General features: G+C 40.0%; 1 protein-coding gene across 7 annotated transcripts in view; it reads right to left on the minus strand.

Annotated features, from left to right (window-relative positions):
* The window catches only part of ITPR2 (inositol 1,4,5-trisphosphate receptor type 2), a 489277-nt gene that overhangs the window by 400138 nt on the left and 66092 nt on the right, over positions 1-23047 (minus strand). Inside the window, exon 2 of one of the 7 annotated variants that reach the window (XM_019834733.3) lies at positions 9895-9986. The exons of 5 other annotated variants lie outside the window; for them this stretch is intronic. The gene's annotated coding sequence lies outside the window, so the exon portion shown is untranslated. Of the gene's footprint in view, positions 1-9894; positions 9987-15312; positions 16063-23047 lie in introns of those variants that run through there. One more of the 7 variants, XM_023256871.2, reaches the window with a different exon arrangement.

Below are 23047 nucleotides of genomic sequence, written 5' to 3' on the forward strand. Positions count from 1 at the left end.
AGCACCCCTGCGTGCACATGCAAGCATGGGAGGGGCAGAGAGTGAATCCGGAGCAGGTTCCACACTGTCAGCACAGAGCCCTTCGCGGGGCTCATCTCACCACCATGAGATCAGGCCCTGAGCCAAAATCAAGAGTCAGATGCTTAACTGACTGAACCACCCAGGCGCCCCTAATTCTCCTAAAAACCTTTTGAGGTAAACATTAGTTTTGTGAATGAGGAAAAACTTGGCACATTTTAGGTATCTATCCTCAAGTCTCAAAACTAGTTTTTAGACTTAATCCACACCAATCTGTCTCCAAAGCCCACCACAATGTAACAGAAGGCACTCTGTATTTCTCCAAACACAAAATATGATAGTCTAGCTTTCCCTGGTTCCATATTCCAAGAGATACTGAACTTCTAGAAGTACCAAAAAATTTATTTAAAAAAAAAAGATGAAAGAATTTGCTTGCTCTTTGTTGTCTAGTACTGAATTAACTGCTATTCTCATATGGAAAAACCTAAAACAAAATCAGTTCATTGTACTAGGTCTTTTGTGGGCAGTGATTTGTCCATATGAACAAACAGATGGGAGTCCTAGTCATCATTATCATTGCTGATTTATGCCCAATTAAGACCAACTTTCTATTGATTACTACCATGATAAAAGCATCTACTTCTATAGACAATTTAGGAGAAAAGAATGGACAATAAGTTTACAACAGTGTTTTACAAACTGTAATTGTGCAAACCAGGTTTGAAATCAATTTATATGGCTTCAATCAGCTCTTTTTGAATGAAGTGAGATGGAATGGAACAGGAAGGGAACAGGAAGGGAACGGGAAGGGAAGGGAACAGGAAGGCAAGAGAACAGGAAGGGAAGGGAAGGGAAGGGAAGGGAAGGGAAGGGAAGGGAAGGGAAGGGAAGGGAAGGGAAGGGAAGGGAAGGACACTGACACTGTAAATAGCAAGTATTCTTTTGAGGAACTTGTTTCTGTTGTGTGTGTGTGTATACGTGTGTGTGAGTGTGTGTGTATGTGTGTGTGTGTGCACATGTATGTGCTGGCTTACAATGTAAAATGTATTTCTCACTGACAGATGCAACAAAAAGTATTTAAAGTCAATATTCTAAAGGAGTACATATGTGCACAAGTTAGAGTTAACAACTGAAAATTCAAAAATATATATATTATATATATACAAATGCATTATATTTGTATCTACATGCATTCTATAAATACAAATTACATGTATACATATTATATAAGTTAATACAAATGTATAATATCTACATTATATAGATATATAATGTACTTATAATGGATATATTGTATATATAATAGGGAGTGAGACAGACAGAAAGAAATCCTGTGGTCAAGAGGAGAGGAGACCACCAAAGGAATGTTTTTTTGCTCTATGAATGGCTTCTGAAATCCACAAAAACTATCCTTTTATTAATTGCCATTTCAAATTTTTATATAAGCAATTACAACAGAACAGGCAGATGTCCCTGTCTTCCTCTTTTTTACCTCCACTCTGCTTAACCTCTGCCTTTACTAGAGCACCTATCCTGTATTAGTTACTATGTTTGCATCTAACCGCATTCAGTGCCTATTATCTGGTATATGGAAAATGCTCAGAATCTGCAGAAGGAAACTCCTGCCAAGATACCAGAGAAACAACCATTAGAATCTATTCTTTCTGTTCTGAAAGGTTTAACAGTCTTTTTTGTCTCGTATTAACATGCAAATACCTGAGAAGAGAACAGCTAAGATCTTGGCTCTCAGTTTAGGGCTGGAGCCTGATAGCTACCTGAGGTTGAAGTGGATTGATGCTACAGGCATGAGGAAGGCACCTTTGTCATTACCAATGGCTGGGAAGAATATACAGGAAAGTTTATCAGATTTTCAGATGATGCAGATTGGGAAGCAATAGCTAATTTGACAGACAAAAATCTAGATTTTATCATCTCTACAAGGGCAAACATCAACACAATTAAACTGTAAACAAGCCTAAGTATAAAGTTTTGCATTTATGTTCAAAAACCTTCAACTGCTTAAGTGCATGATAGAAGGGAGCCAAAGCGTTATTAGCAGGAAAAAAACAAAAACAAAAAAACAAAAAACAAGAAACAAAACAAAAGGCCTCACCTTAGGCTTCAGTTCAAGTTAATATAATTACAGTGACCATACATCCCCACCCAAGACAACTCTGGTTTATGCCTGTTGCCTGAGCCTAATTATTAATTGTGTGCCCTTGCACTCTCAAAGTGTCCGGATAGCTTAGTGCCTGGTAGCAAAGTGTCTCAAAGCATGATAAAGTATATGATCAATCCAAATACAGCAAATGAACACGGTGATGTAGCGGCTGAAAGCTGATGCAGCCATTTTAAGCTGACTTACAGACGAATGGGATCGCAACCAGAGGAAGTAGGAACGTTGTTGGGCTCAACTGTACTCAGACAGAATATTAGGCTGAATTATAGATGCCACTTAAAATGTGTAACAAATTACCTGTGTCCAAAGTTAGGCAAATGGGAAGGCAAGCAAAATACAGTAGTCATGTCCTCTGAGGACAACGGTAGGAACTAGGAAATGTTGTCTAAGAGAGAAAACAAAGAGTAGGCATAATCTCACTTTTACAGCTGAGGGTCTACATGTAAAAGAAGGAAGATTTTTTTCTCGATGTTGATCCAGAACCAAAGCAAAATTTCTAAATGTGTAAGTATATTTATAGGTGAAGGGAGGCACGCCTGGGTGGCTAAGTTGGTTAAGCCTCCAGCTCCTGATTCTGTCTCAGGTCATGATTTCACGGTTCGTGAAATCAAGCTCCACGTGGGGCTCTGTGCTGACAGCAGAGTCTGCTTGGGATTCTCTGTCTCCCTCTCTCTCTGACTCTATCCTGCTCTTGCTCTCTCTAGCTCTCTCTCAAAATAAATAAATAAACATTTTTTTAAAAAAGGAAGTGTAAGGAAAATATTGCTAGCAATCGGAAAAGTCTAAAAAACACAAATTAATCATAGGCACATAAACGTTTATAATAACGTCCAGGCAGAGGCAGATGAGAAATGCTACAGAAGGGATCTTGCATCAGGAAGGATCCCCTTCCAAATACTACCTTCTGTTTAATATGATGGCAATTGTGGCAGGGGTGACTGGCATGAAAGGGTAGGGTTCATGTCCAGTATTTATGGATAAAAATCTCAGACCTCTCACTTTGCTCAGCTATGTTTATCACACCATGGTTTTGTTGGGCTTCTCCCTATTACAGAGACCAGGAAATTCTGGCCCTGGATCCTGTAAGTCATGTACTAAATATCTGTCAGTACTAGGGTAAAATGCTCCAAGTTAAAGCACTATATAAATATCCATTACTATTATTTCCAACTTTACATTCCAGATGTGTAAACACAGTTGTGTTTATATCTTGGAGTTCCAGAAGCATGATGTTTGTTGTGATAGTCTGTCACTTAAATATTTTAATTTGGTAAGGTACTCCCCGATTAAAAGAAGATGAACAAAGAACCAAAGGTAGAAGGAATGATGACCAAGAAATACCTCCTCTCCCAACACACATGTGTGCACATGCACACACACACACACACACACACACACACACACTCACACGCACCACTAGCAGTTAACATTCAATAACCGAGCACCATGGTAAGAGCTTCCCATGGATTCATCTTCATAGAAAAACTGGAGACAGGTGGTGCTACCATGCCCACTCTACAGTGGAGCATGAAGTTAGGTGCTGCCCAGGATCACAGAGTTAGCAAATGGCAGAGCTACGATTCAAAGCCAAACACCTAACTTCAGAGTCTGTGTGTGCTTTTATGCTCTGGAGATGGGAGGGACACACACAACCCAGCTATTTTGCTTGTCTGGAAGCTGGAATAGCAAAATATTGAAGAATTGGGAGGTGTGAGGAAAAGTGAGACTTCCAGAAAACAGGCTGGACATGAGAAGTCGGAAGCTAGAGATGAGCTATCACATTAGCTGATGCAGGAGGCAAGACAAGGGAACTAGAAGAAACGCTTGTGGCGTTTCCTTCTCCCTGCATTTTTTTGTCTTCTCCTTTCATATCTATTTCTCCTTTTTCCTCCATAACTTCAAGTGTGTGTGTTGTTCTCTTCCTCCATGTCTTAGGATCTCTCTCGTTCCATCTTTTTTGTTTGTTTGTTTTATCAAGTTCTTCCCTTTTCCTAATCATTTTCTTCCTTTTTACTCTCTTATTTCACTCTTTCTCCAATATTTCCTTTATTTCTTCTCTGAACTTTCTCATTACTCCACTTTTCTTCCTTTCTCCCTTGCATGATTATAAAATTGTGCTTAAAATGTACTAGATTTTGTTCAGATAAGATTATATCTTTTGAATTTCAAATAAAAATGTAGATGAATTGAACATTTCTTATCAAAATTGAATTTAAGGGGCACCTGGGTGGCTCAGTCAGTTAAGTGTCCAACTCTGGGCCAGGTCATGATCTCACAGTTTGTGAGTTCAAGCCCCCCATCAGGCTCTGCACTGACAGCTCCGAGCCTGGATCCTGCTTCAGATTCTGTGTCTCCCTCACTTTCTGCTTCTCCCCTGCTTATTCTGTCTCTCTCTCTCTCTCTCTCTCTCCCTCTCTCAAAAATAAATAAAATTTTTCAAAATTTGAACTTAAAACTAAGTTGCAAAAGCATAACACACATCTACCAGAGGACTTGGATTCAGAATATAGAAAGTACTCTTACAACTCAATAAAGAACACATACAACCCAATAAAACATGAATAGACACCACAAAGGAAAGACATATGGAAGGCCAACAAGCACATGAAAAGATGCTCAACATCCCTGGTCATTAGGAAAATGCAAATTAACACCTCAGTTACAGGGGTGCCTGGGTGGCTCAGTCAGTTAAGTGTTCCACTCTTGGTTTTGGCTAAGGTCATGATCTCAAGTTTCGTGAGATCAAGCCCCACATTGGGACTGCATGGAGCCTGCTTATGATTCTCTCTCTCTCCCTCTCTCTCTCTGCCCCTCCCCCACTCGTGCACTTTCCTGTGCTCTTTCAAAATAAATAAATAAACTTAAAAAAAAATAAACAAAACCCCAATGCATATTACTACATGCCTGCTCAGAAGGCTACAATTAGAAAGAACAACAACACCACATGTGGGGGAGGATGTGGGGCAGCTGGACCCCCGATATCTGATGCACATATACATTCTTACCTTCATTTGTGGGATGAATGTAAAATAGTTCAAATACTTTGAAAAACATACTGGTAATTTCTGGAAAAGTTAAACATATACTTAAAATACCCCATTCCCAGGTATCTACTCAAGGGAATTAAAACATATGTCCACACAAAGCCTTGTATGCAATGCTCATCTCAGCATTATTCATAACAGCCCAAAAAGTGGGGGGCAGAGGGGACAACCCAACTGTAAATGTAAGTGTGATGATATAACTCAACAATGGAATACTACTCAGCAAAAAACAAAAAACTTCTGATACATGCAACAGCACAGAGATGTCTCAAAAGCATCCTACTAAGTGAAAGAAGGTAGACACAAATTTCCATTTATCAGAAATTCTAGAAAAGGCAAAACTATAGCATCCAAAAGATCAGGGGTCGCCTGCAAATGGGGTGGGGACAAAGAATGACTACAAAGAGAGGACACTTTTTGTGGTAATGGAAGACTGATTGTAGTGTTGGTTGCATGACTGTAGGCATGTACCAAAACTCACTGAACTGAGCACTTAAAATGGGTGGATTTTATTGTATATAAATTATTATACAATAAAACTAAAAAAAAGTAAATAAATTACTGTATTTGTATATGGCTTTCAATCGCATACCTTTCCATGGATTGGTGGTTTCCCAAAAATATTCTTAAGATAAATGTTAAAGCAGGGGCGCCTGGGTGGCTCAGTCGGTTAAGCGTCCGACTTCAGCTCAGGTCATGATCTCACGGTCCCTGGGTTCAAGCCCCACGTCGGGCTCTGTGCTGACAGCTCGGAGCCTGGACCCTGCTTCGGATTCTGTGTCTCCCTCTCTCTGCCCCTCCCCTGCTCATACTCTGTCTCTCTCTGTCTCAAAAATAAATAAAAACATTTAAAAAATTTTAAGATAAATGTTAAAGGAATAGTAAGAACTCCTTTTTGTTGTTTGCATTCTGGTTTGCTGGGTACAGCAGCAAGAAGATGGGGGTGACTTGTTTGCTACCATAACAGGATTTAGCTGGCTTCCCCGCACATGGCCGCTCTCAAAAATATTTGATGATTGACTGATAAGGCACACCCAGTCTTGCAGCAGATAGATCTGGTTAAGCCTAGTGAGACAAATTTTCCTAAACAAAGCACAAAGTAAAATTGAGCCTTGTTTCCAAAATTTAACTTTAACCTGGGGAAACGAATAGGCTAGAATACCTTCTCATATGTGAAAGTGAGGAATTCAGCTCAGACCACTGAGTCACGTCAAAAAAGACTTGGGAAGGCTGACACCGAACAAAGATGAGACTATCGAAGCATCCAGACTAAAGGCTGAATTGAACTAAAGCACATCAAATATGTTAAAATCCAAGAGTTCACAGGTATAAAAAAGGACTGTGTGGTCAACTTTGAACGCTAGGGTACCAGCTTGTTACTTTAAAAACAAGGAAAAGAAAACCAGCGCATTAGAAAAGGAAGACAAAGTAAGAGGAAGTTGACCCAGCACCAACACAGCCCATGCACAAAAGCATGCCTGTGCTACCCTACAAGGTGGAAGACAGAAGCCGCACAGCACGGTGTAATGGATCCCAGTCCAGCAAAAACAAACAGATCCACAACGTGCTTTTCCATGCTTGATAAAAACCCTGGGAAGGTAAACGGGTAACAGTGGCTCTCCTTTCAGAACGGCAATGGGCATTGCAGAAGGGAAATGATCTTCACCTTGTACTTTCCTGTTACTTTTGTAAAACATCTCAAACCAGTAAGTTTTTAAAGAAAAAAATGTTCATTTTTCCAAGAAAAGGATCAAATTTGTCATGGACTATTTAATTGTGTGCTTCATTGAGTGCACACATGTTCTCTTCCATTCTTTTCCACGAACTCTGATGCGGTAGCACCCAACCACTCCCCCACTAAGAAAATACGAGACAGGAAACGCACCCAGGCTGAGGAGGGGCAGGTTCCTGGTGAGGGAGGGAACAGGAGGCGTGCACGTCCCAACCGCATGCCAGCTGTCCCTGAGGCCAAGGCAAGGCCCTCTCAGCCTGGGAGGGTCCAGCTGAACTGCATTTTATTTCTTTGAATCTCTAGTCACGCAGTTTAACAAGAGTGGTGAAGGACACAGTTAGGAAACTTCTCAAACGGTCACAGAACTGAAAAGAATGAGGACTCCACAATCATTACAATGACTTTTCTAACTGCTAATAATTCTTATGTCTTTTGCCAGATAGGTTAGACTCTCTGTATTAATCAGTTTTATATCTATGCATATATGGCCATTTGTATGTCTACTTCTTTTGACGGGACAGCTCAGAGCAGAAGATCTTGAAGAGTCAGGGTAAACGGAAGTACTGACACATTTTTAAGGCATTACAAAACAGAGAAGAGTCTTAATCTAGGCACCATGGACCCACAGTTTCCTGGAGGACCACAAATCCCCCAAAAGTGTAAGAAAAAATATAAGAAAAAGTGTGTGTGTTCACAGGGGCATTTTCTATCAGAGGGCCTATAGCTTTTATCACATTGTGAGAGGGGGAGATGTAGACCCCTCAAAAACCTGTAGCAACCACTACAGTAAGGAAATGTACCAATGTAAATCATGTTAAGCTCCCCTGTTGGTAACTGTATAAACATAGTGAGTTGTAGGCAGGCACGAGCTAAACTCTGCCTTGTTAATCAACAGAAGAAAGAGAAGATTGTTACAAGATGCTGGAGAGGGAACAGAAAAAGGGAGTCAGTCCCAAGTGTGTGCTCAGGTAGAGAAGAATTCCTAGAGCAGGTCCGCAAGAAGCCACAGGAGCTCCCAGCACCAGTGTAAGCAAGCAAGCCAGAATGATGTGGAAAGACAGAAAGAACAAAATCGCAACTCCACTTCTACCCAAGGGATATAACTGCTTTTGCCCACCAAAAGACACCTAAAGGATGTTCACAGCAGTATTATTCATCATAGCCCCCAAACTGGAAACTACTCAAATGATCATCAATTAGAGAATGGATAAATTGTGATACGTGCATACAACGGAATCCTAAAACAGTAATGAAAAAGAACAAACTGCTCCTCACGCAACAACATAAATCACACGGGCAGAGGGCTGAACAGGCACCTTGATTGCACACTCGAGAGCCAGCCTTGTATGCATCCCCTCTCTTGTACCTCAAGTTCCACGGAATAAAATCCCTGTAAGGCCTACCTTTAAAATACATCTAGAATCTGATTTCTCACCGACTCCTCGGCCTAACTCAGACTGCCATAATTTCTCCCCTGGCTATGGCGAAATCCTCCTACCCCATCTCCGTGTTTCCATGCCTGCCCCTCTGCCGGTCAACTAACTCTCCACACAGCAGCGGGAGTGAGTCTATTAAAACACAAGTCAGGTCCGGTCCGTTTCTGTTCAAACCCCGACACAGGTCCCTGGCCTCTGCCACCCCTGACAACCTTCCTGACTTCATTTGCTACCCTCGGGGCCACTCACTAGCTCACCCCAGCCCCCCCACCTGCGTGCTATTACGGACACTTACACAGGACCTCTGACCTGGATGCTCCCTCTGCCTCTGCCTTTTCCCCATGATGTCTGCAGAGTTGACTCTCTCTCCTACTCAGGCCTCCGCTGGAACATCAGCGAGGCCCTCCCTGCCACTGGGAAAACAGCAACCCCTTCCAGCCACACTCTGTTATGTTGCTTTACTTTCCTACATTGCACAGCACCATGCGATGGGTGCCTGGCACTTAGCACTCAAAGGATGTTTCCTACATGAGTGAACACACACATGAAAAACTGAGTAAAAGAAATGCATGATGTTAGTTACATTCATTCCTGGATGTTGAATAAAATCCCACAAACTTTGGTACAATCTACATTTTTTTTGTCCTAAATATGAATTATTTTGACCGAAGAGGAGGTAGAGGACACAGTCACAGGAGCCCGCAGTTTACTGGGTCCTATTCCTGAGATGCCTAACAAGTATGAGAAAAGCAATAAAGCAAAAGGAAATATGTTCTTTCTTGAGTATCTTACCATCTCCTTGGCTTTATTAAGAAAGTGGTTACTACAATCTTTCAAAAGGAAAATGTGAGTATGGAGAAAAATCATTTTCAGGCAAAATGTTATTCACTTATAAATTATCAGAATAAGTTGTCTGTGAAAATCAGGCAAACGATGGTAGGTGCAACTTTTTTCAGCTAGACTGTTTCGCAAGCAGGGAGAGATGTTTCCCAGGTAGCAGCATTATAAACGATCTCAAGGGTCATAGAGGCCTATCCTGCCTGCAGATTAGCAACGGCTTTGCCAGAACAGGCGGGCTTTGATCTTATCCAGGAATGACGAACAACAGACCTCCCGCGCTCCCTGCCTGCTAGATGAAAACAGGAGAGCATAAAGGAGCCTTGGTGCTTCTTTCCTTTTATCCCTGAACAAACACAGACACAAAGCAGATGTGACTTCACTAAATATGAGCTGGTTCCACTGATGCACAGTTTTGATTGCACTTCTAAGGATCACACATCGTGATGTTCCCACTCTGTGTGACTGAATCCAGGCAGAAGGTGAAAGCAATCCTCGGCACCACAGACATAAAAGTGTATTTGAGGCAGAAATTCTGGATAGGCTAATGATCCAGAAAATGGTACAGGATTATTTTTCGAGAGCCCAAAACTGCAAAGTTGAACTATCGGCTCGTTAGAACAATTGCTACCAAAACAGCTGACTCACACTGCTTGAAGGATCACCCGTGAGGGACTTGCCAGGGCTCGAGAAAGAAGAAATGCAGTCACAAAATCTTCACTTAGAGAAGGTGGAGAAGTCTACAGGAAAAACACAAGTGAACCAAGCAAAAATTAAGAAATATTTGCTTTAAGAAGGGGGGAATAACAATAATATGGCCATCATAATGTTGTTTTGTGGAACACAATTAGAAAAAAGCATTTAGATGCTTCTACCTGAACTATACAAAAACAATCACACTCGACTGTTTTTTTCACTCATAATTCACAATTTAGTTCCATTACTGAGACTGCCACAGTAGATATTCAATAAATGCTAACTTAATTGAAATTTAATTCTAAAACATAAACCTCATTCTTCCAAGAAGGCTTCATGACTAAATCACGTCACCAAAAAAAAAGAAAAACTCCTCCTCAGACCCCTAGAATACTTACTACCCAATAATGATTACAGCTGGTTTTTGCTGTTCTTTATTTTGTACATAGATGCTTATCACCCCAACTTATTTCCCAGCTCCCTCAAAATCAGAGACTGGGCATTACATTTCTTCTGAAAAACCTAATAATACCTAACCATGGGGAAACACAGAGTGGGATTAAATATGAAACATCACACCCCATTCACCCTAAGTGAGCACAAACCACTCAAAATAGAATCTCTCTCTCTCTCTCTCTCTCTCTCTCTCTCTCTCTCTCTCTCTCTCCCCTCTCTCCTCTCTGTCACACACACACACACACACACACACACACACACACACACACACACACACACACTTGCATGGCTCTTCATGAGCTGCTTCTTTGAAGACCCAATAAAATATGCATGCAAATGGAGGGAACCTGGAGAATGAGCTCATTCTACTTAGCCCCATACCCCACATTGGCTGAGCTTAGAGAAGACAGGGCTAGTGTTTCTGTGCTATTTAGGAAGCACTGGACGTGAGTTTGAATAGGAAATGGGAAGAAATAACCTGACAATTTGCCACTCAAAAACATGTAACCTTTCCTTCACTGTTACTTGGTCCTATTTAGCGTGGCATACCTCCTTGGAGAGCTGGCTGGGCTAGTGACACATCCTTTTCAAAGCAGTCTATAGGAGATTTCCTCCAGACTCACACTACCTTGGTTTGCTGAGAATGTCACAAACTTAATCTGGCAATGCTGTTACATTCTTTATTACTGGAGTAAACATGGGCCACTTATGAATTTACACTCACCAATAAGATCTACATGGAGAAAAGTAGAGGACTGTCAAGGCAATTCAGCCAAGTTGAGTATTTCAAAACAGTGCATTGTTCACCGAGATATCACCTCACACCTGTTAGAATGGCTACTTCAAAAAGACAAGAAATAAGAGTTGGCAAGGACATGGAGTAAAGGGCACCCTTGTGCACTGCTGGTAGGAATGTATATTGGTGCAGCCACTATGTAAAACAGCATGGAGTTTCCACAAAAAAGTAAAGATAGAGCTATTGTATAATCCAGCATTTCCACTTCTGAGTATTTATCCAAAGAACCAAAAACACTAACTCAAAAAGATATACATACCCCCATGTTCATTGCAACATTATTTACAAGAGCCAAAGTATGGAAACAACTTAAGTGTCCATCAACAGATGAATGGATAAATAAAATGTGGTACACACACACACACACACACACACACACACAGTGGAATATTAGTTAGCCACAAAAAAGAATGAAATCTTGCCTTTTGTAACAACATGGATGGATTTTGAGGGCATTATGAGAAGGGAACTAAATCAGACAGAAAAAAGACAAATACCATATTATCTCTTATATCTGTGGAATCTAAAACAAAATAAAAAAAAAACAAGCTCATAGATACAAAGAACAGATTGGTAGTTATCAGAGGCAGGGGGCTGGGGCTGGGCAAAACAAGTGAAGGAGTCAAAAGGTACCAACTTCCAATTTTAAAATAAATAAGTCATTGGGATATAATCTACAGCATGGTGACACAATACCATGGTGACACGTATTGTATACTTGCGGGTTGCGAAGAGAGTAGACCTTAAAAGCTCTCATCACAACAAAAAAATATGGTGACTTATGTTAACTAGACTTATTGGGGTGATCATTTCACAATACATACAAATTCCAAATCATTACGTTGCACATCTTAAACCAATATAATGTTGTATGCCAATTATATCTCAGTAAACAAACAGTGCATTGTTGTATGTACCTGCCTTTTTCTTCAAAGATTTCAAGTGTTTTCTTCTCAGGGTGTGTGTGTGTGTGTGTGTGTGTGTGTGTGTGTGTGTGTGTGAGACCAACTGACAGACAGACAGAGACAGAGACAGAATTACTTTTAGTTTCTTAGTTAACTTATGTCTAATTATCTTTGTGGCTACATTGGAAAACTATAAAAGTGAGAAAAACATGTTTCCAGGCTCCCTTTCAAATTCACAAAATTACTTTTTCTTGCTAAATAGCCAAATAATTCAAAACTGAGCAGTTGCCCAGGTCAGGACCAAACTGTCCAAAGAGGTAACCAATCTTCCAAAGTTTCTCTACTAAATTTTCAGTTAGTAAATTTCAGTTAGTAAATTTAAAATTCCAAAGAAAAATTATTCATGAAATTTGCATTTAGTTAGTTAGTTCTTGATTCTACAATTTACCCCACTCCCAGCTCAGAGCTCTAAAAACACCTACAATCACTTGAAATCTTTGTCTTCACATAATTGGTAATATTGCTACCCTTCCAATTCTTGGTTCCTTACTGATGCCATTACCCATTTTTTAGAGTAGTCACCTCCAACTAGTTGTGTATACAAGAAACCATATAAAACTACCACTTTGGTAGATTTAAGAAGTTCAAATTTGGTAAATCCTTACTTGAAATGTCTAGTCTTCTAGATGTTTGAAAGTGAAGAACGTGTTAGAAGTAGAGAATTAAAATAACAACCCCTTTAACTATTCTGTTAATTTACAGGAATGGTTGTATTTGGGGAATGGATGTGTTGAACCTGATGTGCTAGAGAGTGTGGTGACTGTTCACTTGGGGCGGGGGGAGTGAGGAGAGAAGGGTTCTGTGCCCATGAGTCTTTAGACAAATTTAGATTGCCTAATCATTGTTCTGTAGGTGCATTTTAGTTAATAATACTGTGTGTTAAAGGAGAAACAAGTCCTAATGCCCAAAGTATATTAAAAGTAGAGGTAGTAAAATAATCCCTTTATAAAAGCCCTTTTGTTAGTTTCTAGGAAGGGCTGTTCTGGGAGTGTCTGTTAAACCACTTCTTGGAGCTGGATGTAATCCTGTACTTAGTCACTGAAATGGTGGAGGGAGCAGAGGAGGGGTGAGGGAAGGGCTTTCTTTCTGTTAGTATCTCCACATCTAGAAGACAGTTTTATGTAATAACTAGAGGTCTGTATGTGCACTTTTATGAAGTACCTGTGTTTGCTGTGGACAAGGTTCATTATTTTGTAAATTTTTTTTTAATGTTTATTTATTTTTGAGAGAGACAGACAGAACTTGAGCAGGGGAGGGGCAGAGAATCCAAAGCAGGCTCCAGGCTCTGAGCTGTCAGCACAGAGCCTGATGTGGGGCTCAAACTCACAAGCCAGGAGACTCAAACCCACATACGGCGAGATCTTGACCTGAGCCAAAGTCAGACGCTCAACAGATGAGCCACCCAGGCGCCCAAAGGTCCATTATTTTGTAACACCTAAGCTTTCTGGATGTCCTAAAGTGACAATGTATCATACAATGCATAGCTAGTGAATTAACCAATTTATAAGTTTCTTTTTGTTTTAATTGATAGGAAGGAAGCATCGTGGGCATGAAAGTGTTAAGCTGTCTCTGAGAAACGTACGTCAGGACTTTCGCATTAGGCTGCTAGCAGAGGGGCAGGAGGAAGTACGGTGGGAGAGATGCATGCAGGTGTGTTCATATCTACATTCTAATAATAATAACCGCTAATGTATGTATGTGCATCTCTTTGTCAGTGCCATAGGAATACATGAAGTGATTCAGTGGAAACATACCTCCTTGCTTATATTTTATGGTTTGGATAATGAATTCTATTAGAAGCATTGTACTTTGTGTACTCAGTTACTTTATGTCTCATTTTTAGTTGAACAGTAGGGAATGCAGTATTATTTTAAAATATTTATTTATTTTGGGGAGACAGACAGAGTGGAAGCAAGGGAGGGGCAGAGAGAAAGGGAGACACAGAATCCGAAGCAGGCTCCAGGCTCTGAGCTGTCAGCACAGAGCCCAATGTGGGGCTTGAGCTCACGAACTGCGAGATCATGACCTGGGCCGAAGTAGGACACCTCACCAACTGAGCCACCCAGGCACCCCGGGAATGCAGTATTTTAACTGTAACTCTGCCAAAATCTTTATCTAGAGGCCTGTTGTCTTCTATGAAATTTTTGTCACCAAGAAAGGCAGGATTACATTTTTTTTCTTTCAGATGAAGTTGGCATAGTGTATTCTTGGTTATCAAAATACTCATAGTTTTGGGACTTTGAAATGGTAAATATTCATGGTGTGTAAAAAAGCATGATACATAAACATATGAGCTTAATTACATTAAAATGCTTAGATGTGTAGATACACACATGGGACCTAGAAATCAAACTGTAAACTGCTTGTGATTACGGATGACTTTGTTCTTTACTTCTTGTGTTTTTCAGTTTCCTTTTGTGCACATGTTAACTTTTTAAAAACTAAAAATTTTTAAGTCTAAAAAAAAGAAGTTCAAATTTGGTAATTTAATACAGCTCAAACCTCATATATGCTTCAAAACATCTTCAACTCCTCTGTTCTTCATGCTATTCATTCAAATAGTATGCGGTTTTGACTAATCAAATTCCATAAGGTTTTTTTGGATATGTCTCTCGTTTCACTTTCATAGCGACCATTGTCCATTTGCTAAATTGTGCTGAAATGCACAGCTCACCACCTCTCGGGAGGACAACCTACCAACCATGTTTGTGCCGGACTCTCCATCATTCACATCTCCTCTTCCAGTTCAGTCTCAAGACCACTGGGTGAATTTCTTCCAATGCTGCTTTTAACATACTCTCCTGTTCAAGAACTCTGCATCAAATGGAAATGTATTTACCTCTGCTTGAATGTCTTCTATCACATCGCCTGTCTCGTGTCATTACTTCACCAACCTTCCTTACTATCCTCCAGAAGATTGCCTATTCCAGGCCAGAAAACACCTGCCACAAACCCATAGCTTCTTTTGCCTTCATAAGAGACTTATGTGTGTTAGTCTATCATCTGAATAATTCAGCGTATCAGCTTTCCACCAGTTCGAGTCGCTGAAGAAAATACCTTCTATGGGAAGCCTTCCCTAATTAAAACACTCAATTAATGCTATAATATTACAAAGAGATCATCATTTCTCATTGTTTTCACATTTTTTCCTACCTGAATTTTAGATGTATTATCTCCAAACCATCTTCTCACTAAAACTTCAGTAGCATGATTTCCAAACTGCCTGCAGAACATATCCACTGGGGTGTCCCATTTTCCACAGGAGAGAAGACCTTCCTTTTAATTTTAGTGGTAATAATGATGGCCATTCCTTGATATTTGGGTAAGTTATTTTTTAAATTGCAAAAGAATGCTTGAGATTCTAAAATATCATTTTCCTCAGGAAATCCATGTGTGATGAGTCACTGCATAGGCCGGAAAAATCGTAAGTAGCTCAAAATACAAATTTTAGACGCTATTAGCACAAAGATAATTATTTAAACCACAGGAACAGATGAAATTCAAAAAGTGGAAGTAAAGGAATGTGAAGGGAAGGGGAAAAACCTGGGGAAATTCATTCTTTTAAGTACATGTTGAGGTACAAAAAGAAGTAAAATTCATTGCTGGAATCTGACTGTAAGGTATCACACAGCACTCACATAACCCCAGCCCTTCTCCAACAGTATTAGCTTGATTCCCTATAAGGTTTTTATGGGTAATTATGTCTACTCCTCAGTTTAAAGATAGGAAACTTGAGGAAGAAACTGAACTCATGACTAGCTGGCATTGACTTCTAAATGTCCTGGTCAGGGAATTAAAAATGGACTGTGTTGGGGCGCCTGGGTGGCGCAGTCGGTTAAGCGTCCGACTTCAGCCAGGTCACGATCTCGCGGTCTGTGAGTTCGAGCCCCGAGTCGGGCTCTGGGCTGATGGCTCAGAGCCTGGAGCCTGTTTCTGATTCTGTGTCTCCCTCTCTCTCTGCCCCTCCCCCGTTCATGCTCTGTCTCTCTCTGTCCCAAAAATAAATAAACGTTGAAAAAAAAATTTTAAAATAAAAATGGACTGTGATCCAAAGCAGCGATCATTCAGGCATAGTATGCATAAAGATTTCTGAAGGAAAAGTTGCTGTTTATTTCATTATTTAAGATGTCAAGCATTGGTGGAAAAATCTGAATTAGAGCCATATTTTAGTCATAACAGATTTTCTAAGTGTAGTAATCACACAGTTACAATCCCTGTTTTTTTTTCCTCCTGGAGAAACAATGAGATACTGATTACGTCCCACTACATTCACGGCCTGCTCTTCATTCTATGAGAGAAAATAAAGGCCCTTGCTTTTAAATATTGTACCAGGATTTTAAGGATTCTAAGAATCACAACCAAGTATTATGTTCATTTTTGGAAACCAAGCCTACGGATCTCAGGGAATACCAAAGTTAATTTGTCCATCAGCTTCATATGTTATCAATTCCCATATATGTCATCAAAGAAGGAATAAACATCAAAAATCTCATTTTCTTTATTATGACATCTGTCCTCTATGACTCCCTAAATCACTAATCATTTTAAGTACTATGACTCAGAAACACAGTTATAGGAATCACTTGAAGATGAAGATGTACATAATTTATTTTTTTAATGTTTATTTTAGAGAGAGAGAGAAAGAGAGACAGAGTGTGAGCCAAGAAGGGGCGCAGAGAGAGGGAGACACAGTATCTGAAGCAGGCTCCAGACTCTGTGCTGTCAGCACAGAGCCCAATGCAGGGCTCAAACTCACCAGCCACGAGATCATGACCTGAGCTAAAGTCAGATGCTCAACCAACTGAGCCACCCAAGCACCCCAAGATGTACATAATTTATTAATCATGTATCTTCTCCCCCACCCTGCACTGCTAGAATAACCTTCACAATTGCTAATTAATACCTGCTGGATGTCCAACAGGGGTAAAATATGGAGCCAGACAACATGAACCATTAGAAAACAAGAAACGATCCTGCTCCTCCTAGAGAGCCTGGTGAAGAATAAGATAACCTATTTTTAACTCCTATTATGAACTTGAGAGTGACCTTACATAATAGCACGTTTCATTCCAAATCAAAAGAACTTAATCTCAGTTTGGAAAATATTTACCATAATGCTGAGCTTTAGGTTGCACAGTTAGATTTCCAAGCTCAATACCCAATAAATGCTTGATTTTCATTTTGCAGTCTGGGTAGACAGTCATCATGGGTATAGACTCTAACATCCCTGCCCTTCCATAAAGTAATATATCTTTAAATATATTTATAGTTAGCTCTGACACTAGACATCTCTCTAAGGGTATGTCACATTCACCACTCCCCTTGTCATCTCCTCATAGACAGTAAATTATGGAACCCTTCTCTTTGGGTAACATCTAGGGTAAACTAGAGATTTACACTTCATCTGAAGAGAACCATCTCTAGGCTGTACAGTGCCAACTAGGTGGCCTTCATTTAAGAGATCTGCCTCACAGAGGTCCACTATACTTGATAGTGACTGATTAATAAATAGGGTGACCATGTGTTTTATTTTATTTCCAAACCAGGACACCTTTAAAGTTAAAAGAACCCCTGTAATTACACTGGGACAATAGGTGAAAACCAGGATTGCCTCTGAAAAAATAGGACGTGTGGTTATAAACAATGAGCCCAAACAGATCCTGTCTCTGCACATGAGAGAAGAAAGCCAGCAGAAACACACAGAGTGAATGCAGTAAGCAAAAATCCTGAGGCAAAAGGAAAGTCGGTAGGTAGTCATGAATGAACAGAAGAGGTAAGACAGAAATGGAAAAACAACTTGTCAATGACATCAGGAAAATAGTTAATATTTCAGACACTGCGCTAACACCTTTAGATACCTTGTTGCCTTTAATCTCCAAAGCAATTCTATGAGACCACTATAATCACTCCCCACTTTACAAAGAAGTTAAGTTTGGATATCTGCTCAAGATCATGCAGCTAGTTAATATCTTCCAGGCAACGAAAATAGCTGAGTCATCTTAATGGCTAAACACCAGAGCAGAAGGTTCCAGAAATGGTATGCACATTCCAGAAGATCACCCAAATAGTAGTAGAGTGTGGAAGAAAATGCTAGAAATTAAATTTACATTTTTTTATCTTCTATTTTAAATTTTATTTTTGTGTAGGTTCAATAGTATATACAAATCTGTATTAGAGTAATAAACACATAATCTATAAGTCAACACAGATCCATTTCACTCACTTTTTTCTGATGCGACATACGATCAAACTGTTGAGAGACCACTGCCCTAGAATTCAGAGCAACAGACACCCACTTCTGAGGGGACATTTCCCACAGTCACTGGCATCATGAGGACTAATTTCAAGCTACTATAGCCAAGGTTGCAGCCATGAGGCACAGGTGGTGGTGACCCAGACTGATTCACATTGTTCCTCACTTCTCTATTACACGCTCTAACAACAAACTCCCATCAGCTCAAATAAGCTGAGTGTGAAATATCAAAAGCATCATCTTATACTAGAAGCTCTAAAGGTCCTCAACCAACACTACAAAATAACATGATTTTAAAGCCAGACATGAAATTATTTTTACCACATGCATAATCCCACTGAATTACAGAGCTATGTGTCTATAGTCTTGACATAGACAGGGAGGCCATGAGACTGAGTGGGCTCCAGTGTCTTGGTAGCCTACAGAAGCAAACCAAAACCCAAGTCAGAGTCAATGCCTGGGAATCCAAGAAAGTGAAACCAATCACAAACAGCCAACCAGGCTTTCCCAAATTGCACAACACTGTAAAATATTAAACAATCAAATCATTGCTTTGCTTCTGCACCTTCTCTATAAAAACCTCACCCCTAGCTTCTGTCGTTGGAACACTCCTGGTTTACTACTGCCCAATTCCAATTGATATTTGCCCATATAAACTTCAAATTTTTAATGTGCCTCAGTTTACCTTTTAACAGTCTGGAGGCATAAGCAGGATTAATAATTAACTACGATGGGTGAATAGTCTCCTTTTTAAAAATAGTTTAAAAGATTTCAATTTAGACATCTAAAAACTCATTTTAATTTCAACAGCACTCTTTTTTTAGTAATAAAGTGCTTTTTGCCTACAATGGCTAAGCTACTTTCTCCTATTACAGCCTCATTTGAGATAGTGACTAGTTATTATATGCATAAAAACTTTTCAAATACATGAAAATGTTTCTTTAATTCAACTGTTCTTCTTTCTCTATCTGATCCAAATTCATCTCTGATTTTATGAGACCCTCAGGAAGTACACTATGTTGTGATAATGCTTTAGGCAGAGTCCTTAAAAAAAATATTTCTTTGAGGGGCGCCTGGGTGGCTCAGTTGGTTAAGCATCTGACTCCAGCTTGGGTTATGATCTCATAGTTCACGGGTTCCAGCCCCTTGTTGGGCTCTGTGCTGACAGCTCGGAGCCTGGAGACTGCTTCAGATTCTGTGTCTCCGTCTCTCTGAACCTTCCCTACTTGCGCTCTCTCTCTCTCTCTCTCTCTCTCTCTCTCTCTCTCAAAAATAATAAATAAACGTTAAAAAAAAATTTTAAATACTTCTTTGGAATGTGGAAGATGGGAAAGTGAGGGTAGGAGCTGGCTGCTTAGACTCTCCTACTTGAGAATTTGTAGAAATTCAAAGACAGTTCTGGAAGTATTAAGAATAATTGCTTGTGTCTTAATCAGAATCCAAAGGACAATGGCAGTTGCTAAAATTTGATTCTGAAGAAAACTGCCCAAATTAACAGCCCAGGTGAGAACCTCTCCTATTGTCTCCTATCCCTTCCATATGGCTTTCTGTTCCATCTTTTTCCTTACGTCATGGAGAGCCAGTCTTTTCTTCATCCTCTTCCTACCTTCCTTACTTTTTATCTCCCACTTCTAACCTTCTTTCTTCATTAACTAGACACAGTATGTAAATCTATATTTTAAATATCCATAAATATACATTGATACCTTCTTTTCTCAATTTAAAAATACCAGCTGACCACTCTCTCTCTCTCAAAAATAAATAAACATTAAATTTTTTTTAAAAAAACATGCGGGCACCTGGGTGGCTCAGTCGGTTAAACATCTGACTTCGGCTCAGGTCATGATCTCATGCACAGTTTGTGAGTTTGAGCCCCACATTGGGCTCTGTGCTGACAGCTCAGAGCCTGAAGCCTGCTTCAGATTCTGTGTCTCTGTCTCTGTCTCCCCCCCACCCCCTGCACTTGCTCTCTCTGTCTCTCAAATAAACATTAAAAAAATTAAAAAATATACATAAATTGACCATGAAAATTTAGAAATAACCAAATACCATCTAGTACATAATAGATGATTACTAATGTTAGTCCACATTATATTCCCCCCTTTGCTTGTTGTTTTTGCCTTGCAATTAGCCCTTACTTGATTAATTTGTCCAGATCAATTACCCTTAATGAAGAAAAAAGGATTCCCCACCTTAACACTAGCCTTTTCCCAGTCTTTCTAGCCACGATGGCTCTTAAAAAATCCAGCTCTGTAACGTTTCTGTTAAAAGACACAAGTCCAGAATATAAAGCCTCTTGTTGGAAAAGAGGATGTCTAAGTCCTCACAGACCAGACTGTGAAGAAGAGCTCCAGGTATAGCAGGATATCTGATCCAGTAGCTGGACTATCCTTTTGAGTTTCGGGTTCCACTGAACCTACACACCCAACTTTTGAACTGGACACATGGATTTTCTATATTCTCCTGAGCTCAAATGAAATCAGCCAACATTTTTTTTATGTTTATTTATTTTTGAGAGAGACATACAGCATGAGTGGGAGAGGGGCAGAGAGAGAGGGAGACACAGAATTCGAAGCAGGCTCAGGCTCCGAGCTGTCAGCACAGAGACTGATGTGGGGCTCAAACTCACAAGCCACGAGATCATGACCTGAGCCGAAGTAGGACGCTTAACTGACTGAGTCACCCAGGCACCCCTCAGTCAACATTCTTTTTAACTTTCTTATTAAATGCCAAGGAAAATATCAAAGGAAATATTTACAAAATCTATAGTTTTTCCAACAACAGGTTATTGATACTCTATGGACCACCTCCAACCCTGCACATGGTCTTCTCTGGGATCGAGGCTCAGAGGCCAGACTTAAACTCTGGGCATCGTAGGCCATTTGCACCATGAAGGCAGAAACAGTATCTGTATTATTTTGTAATAACATCTCCAATGTCTATCAAAGTACCTACTACTTAAAAAGGTTCAGTAAATACTTTACAAGTCAACGAATGATGCAGGCATATAAATTCTCACCTTTTGAATGAAATACCCATCCTAAGAAGTAGGTAATGGGCCATATCCATTACATGAACTAGCAGAAAGAACTTCCTTCTCTTAGTGACAAGACAGATATTCTTTCAAAATCCCCTCACAGAAATCTAACTTGTGTTACATTTGAAAACAAATTCAAATGAGGAGGGTTTTTTACCTTTTGTCCGTGTAAAATCAAGACACAGTAGCAAACCCAGGTATGTTCTAAAATACATTATTCATTTCATCACAGCACAGCTCTTTGTCAAAGGGACAGAAACAGTAGTTTGTAACTGTCTGCCTTCCCTCAACAGCTGCTATTTAAATCGTGAGGTGCCATTCTGTTGCAAATTATATCTTACCTAAGGAAATTACACTAGCTTTGCAAACATCAACCAAATCTAGACAAATGAAGTACAAAATTACTGATACTATGAGCTGGCACACACAAGCGACCTAACGAAAGGTGAGAACAATGCCTTCAAAGACTAGCGCATAATTACGGGTGGTGAAGCAAGACTAAAGGACAGTGCACAAGACACGGGAACAGCAGCTTTTGGCAAGCCCAGAGGCAAAGTATGTGACTTCCACACCATCTTTTCTAGAGCTGCCCGAGATTACTGTTAATCTCTGCTACTGTTAACTTCCACCAAGCCCACGCAAAGTCTGAGCTAAGGAAACCCATAACAAGATGGAAGTCACCAGAATCAAATATGGTTACATCGAAATATCAAATATGAAATTAATTGTCAGCACCTCAAGGAAGAAAAGAAGGCAATCTTGACTTTATCTTAGTATCTGCATCTCTGATTCCTTATAATATAGGGGATGAGGTGAGGAAGAAAACAACCCTCCGTGATCCCACCTTTGCCAGTAACCATGCTAGTTACTTTACACAAACGATTTTATTTAATTTTCAAATAACCCCAGGATGTCTATATCACCATCATTTTACAGGGTGTATAGTGAGACAGAGTGGGATTAAGTAAACCCCAAAGTCACGTTCCCAGTAAGTGGCAGAGCCAGGGTCAAACCCTCAATTAGTCTGACTACATTACACCAACGCAGGAAAAAGAAGATGCCCATCAAAAATGGAATGCCACAACTGCGGTTCCAGGAGAGAAGTGAGCCCTAACACTCTAAGGAATTCATCGTATATAACACTTTAACCTCGCTCCTCTGCATCTAGAATGGACTAATTACATCCCATCTTTTAGAGAACTGAGAAAACAGTCACTCACATTATCTGTGTTCTGTGATAGATGAGGAATCTGGGTGAGAAAGAACAGAATGTGGAGTCTGCCGGTTTCCTAGCAATGGTGTAAAAACATGTTTTCTGAGATCCGGCAATCCTACTCCTAGGGAAATACCCGAGCAAGAAGGTGCCATGGGCCTCTGGCAATCTAGTAAAGCCCTTGGACCTTTTCTCAGACTAATGTTTGATTACCTCCACTCATAATTAAAGGCAATGAACCAGCAAAAATAATGCAACTCATGACAAAAAAAGGCAAGTGAAAATAAACATGTAAATTTTTTACACCCAAGTTCATGGACCCAGAAAACAATGAGACATGTACATTTAAGTCAGAAATGCATGCATACATCATACATAACAGGAC

The sequence above is a fragment of the Felis catus genome, chromosome B4 (genome assembly GCF_018350175.1).
Source record: "Felis catus isolate Fca126 chromosome B4, F.catus_Fca126_mat1.0, whole genome shotgun sequence".
In the NCBI taxonomy this organism is placed as follows: domain Eukaryota; kingdom Metazoa; phylum Chordata; class Mammalia; order Carnivora; family Felidae; genus Felis; species Felis catus.